We start from the raw sequence: 4,085 nt of genomic DNA on the forward strand, positions 1-4,085 counted from the left end.
GAGCGTATTCCATATGCTAAAGGAATTTCTACCAGAAATAGCTTCCCTCAATTTATGTTTATTTGACAACATTTCTTTACTTTCAAAGGATAACTCCCTAGAATATGAAACACTAAGTTGTTGGATTTTTTAATTATTTCACATCAAATGTTTCACCCCACACTTGCTTGTGGAGCTTCTGACATTTTAGATATGATGCTCATCTCAGTTCCTGTATAGGTGAGCTGTTCTTTTTCCTCTGGCTTATTTCAAGATAGTTTCTGATTCCTTTTCTGCATTTGAAAATGATATGCCTAAGCATCATCTTCTTGATATTTATCTTGCTTAGCATCTTTTGTGCTTATTTGATTCATGATTTTCCTTCTGACAGTAATTTAAGAAAATGGTCAGTCATTGTTTCAAATATTTCTTTTGTTACATTTTACTATTTTTGTCATTTTGCTTTTTCTATGTGTTTTTCATTCTGCTTTCCTCTTGTAGCTGTCCCTAAATTCTTGAATGTTCTGTTTTGTTTTTTACTTTTTTCTTTGCTTTTGAGGTTTGGAAGCTTCTACTGAGATACCTTCGAGGTCAGAGCTTCTTTACTTAGCAATTGCCGGTCTGCTGATCAGTCCATCAAAGGCATTCTTTGTTTTTGTTGCACTATTTTCGTTCTTTGGCATTTTTCAGGGAGGGAGAGTTTTCTTCAAATTTCCACCTTTCTGCTTATATTGTCCGCCTGTTCCAGTTGATGTGCTAAGGCCCTTAGCATATTGAGCACACCAATTTAAAATTCTTACTGTTTGTGAGTTTTGTGTTGATGCTTGCATTTCTTTATTGCATTTTGCTATTAGTGTATCTTACACTTTAAAGAGAAAAAAACACATTATAAATAATACACAATTTTAAAACAAGATGGTAGGAAACTAACAAAGGTTATTATTGTATATTGTTATTTTAAAAGTAGTTGCTCAGATTACAAGATGTAGGCATGCAAAATTGACCAAATAATATAAGCTCTATTCCTTTTAATCAACTAATAGAAATTAGTAATACAATTATCTTAGTTATCTTAGTGTGTGTGTGTGTGTGTGTGTGTGTGTGTGTGTGTATTACAATTTTTTTTCTTAGCAGCTGGAATGATTTACTAAGAAAAAGAAACTATTATAAATAAGTCTGCATTAGTCATTTTCCTATGCTGGGGCAAAATACCCAACACTCATAACTTAGAGGTTTATTCTGGCTCAGTTTCAGTAGTTTCAATTCATGGTCAATGACTCCAAGGAAGAAAGAGTATGGCAAAACTGTGTTTGGGAGAAAGCAGAGAACATAACCTTCAAGTCCCAATCCCAGTAACCTGAGCCTTCTGATCAGGCCTTTCCACCAGTGTGATACTTTGGGGAACATTTACATCTAAACCATAACATTCCATCCCTGGTTTCCAAAAGTCCAATGTCCAGCTCATCATCCAAAATACAGTGCTCATCTCTAAGTGTTGCCAAAGTCTGAAGAGCCCCAGCATTGCTGAAAAGAAAACTCGTAGCTACATGTCCTTATTTTTTAAAACAATTAAACAATGAACACTTCCAAGATACAATGACACCGTGCAAAAATTCCCATTCAAAGTGGAGAATAGACTGAAATTGGGTCAATGCAAAATCTATATCCATCAGAGCAAACACTACATCCTGTAGATGCGTGTTCAGCATCCAGAATACGTTGTGATCAGATACAAATTCCAGAGGACATTAAAAGCACCACTACTGTAGTCTTTTTGGTTATACCTAAATGGCCTCTCTATGGGCTGGCTCTGCTCTCTGCCTGTGGCTTTTCTTATATACAGTTTGTGTCCTTGTAATCTCCAGCTCCCTGAGATATCAATTGCATTTTCAGCTTCAACTGAATTTTCTCATATTCTCCTGGCACGGACTATTACACACTTTTGCCTGACCCTGCCTCGTGGCCTTCTTCCAAATTTGAGAAAGCCTCCATAAAGTTATAACTTTTGAGTTATGTATGCCTGAAATACAAGTACCATGGGAATGATGCCACAGTTATCTACCAGCTTGAACAAAAGCTAGGTCAGCCTTGGATCATGGCTGCAGTTGCCTCTGAATACCTGAATGACAGAAATTCCCATTGGCTGCCATAAAAAGAAAGACAACCAAGAGATTTTCTTGCCAAATGGAAAAAAAATAGTTTTGCATCCTTAATCCTGTGATGAGTGGGATGTTTTGATTTTTGATATTCCGTCAATGCATCTTTTTTTCTTGTTCCTGTACAAAGTCTTTGGTTTGTTGTTAACATTAATCATCTTAGTAACTGTATTTCCTTTGCCAAAATTTTCAGGTATAACCTTTCTGTTTAGAATGTAAACTTTTCAAGTTATTCATCTATATCATTTACTCCTGATTGTCCTTGTAGATCTGAGTAAAAACAGCCAGCAATACATATGCCATAGCCTGAATGTTGGGCTGCCTTGACACTTCTTCTATTAGATTAATTAAATCAGTGCCCTTTATTTTAGTCTTCAAAATAATCTCAGGTTTTTCCCAAAAGCTTTGGAATCATGTAGTCAAGAGCAGTCACCACAGTTTTCTGTACTAGGCACTTTCCTATGCTGAGACAAAAATACATGACACCCACAATTGAAAGGAAGAGATTTATTTTGACATAGAGTTTCAGTGATTTCAGTCCATGGTTGGCCAGCTCCAATGAAGAAACAGCGTGGTGAAGAAAGCTGCTCCCCAAATGCTAGCTAAGAAGCAGACAGAGAGAGAGGCATAGCGAGGAAGTAGCATGTACTCCACCAGTTTATTTACCTTATGGCCTGCCCCTTCTGACCAGTCCCACCACTAAACATGATACCTTTAGGAAAAGTTTTAAACATATACTGTAACAGGATTTTTGTTTTTGTTTGTTTACTATTGTGGTAGCAGACATGAAGAGGGGTATTCTATAGTTTTACATTAGACTTCTATTTTATAATAGGCTGTACCTCTGGATTGTACACTTCATACATATTTCTCAGGGCTTTTATCCTAGTTGGAATAGAATGTGTAGAGAGACAGGATCTTAATATTTTACTTCCCTTTCTTGGAGGCTAGGATGGGTTACAGTTGGACATTTCCATTCCCAGATTAGTTAATTCCTGCTAAGATCCCAGTAGGTTCATCAACCATAAAATGCCTTGGTCTTCCAGCAGCCATTCAGTGTGAGAACAGAGTATTTGGGCATATATCAAATGATTTTTATTCTTCTGCCTCTTACAGAAGGATAGGGAAGTATTTCTGCAATGTTCCTCATAAAAACTTTGTTAGATCTTGGAGGTATAAGTAACATGAATAAAGCCATCTTATGACCAGTTTCTCTGCCGTTTTAACTCTTAGATTTGAACTGAAATAGAAACTCTACACACTCAAAATGACAGTGTGGATTTTACCTGCCCCAGTCTTCCTTCCATGAAGTCTCAGATAATCATTCTTTTACAGTGAATTTTAATTCTTTGTATTTGCCTTTCTTTCTTTTCAACTTAGGAAGAAAGGATGGCTTTTTCTGTTGCATGTCTGGAAACTGGAGTTCCCACAGTTGTCTTTATGTTAGTTTTTTGGTGTTGTTATGGCTTGAATTCATGGCCTTAATACCAAGCTAAAACCCTGTGCTTCCTTCTTCATTTTTTTGTTTGTTGGTTCTGAGACAATGTCTCACTAAATTGTCCAAGCTAAGCTCACATTTATAGCTCTCCTTCCTCACCCTTCCACAGTGTTGAGATTATAGGTCTATGTCTCCATACTCAATTCTCTCCTGAGTTTTTCATTAAAATAAAGTAACAGTGAAAACCTAAAAACTAGCATTGCGCTGTAATGTACTGAATATTTAACTGTCATTGTCCTCTTTGATTCTCACATCCATTATATGAATGTCTATGTTATACACCTGAATTTTCTGGTGTGAAAATTAAGATTTAGAAAAAATTTCAGTATGCCACATAATTGCAAAAAGCTAGAGATATACATCACATGAAACTACAACTTAATACACTTATTACTATTCTACTAACCTCACACTCACTTTTATTTATAGGCTTTATTAGAGACAAAATATGT

Source organism: Octodon degus, unplaced genomic scaffold (genome assembly GCF_000260255.1).
Source record: "Octodon degus isolate 3935 unplaced genomic scaffold, OctDeg1.0 scaffold00088, whole genome shotgun sequence".
NCBI classification, from domain to species: domain Eukaryota; kingdom Metazoa; phylum Chordata; class Mammalia; order Rodentia; family Octodontidae; genus Octodon; species Octodon degus.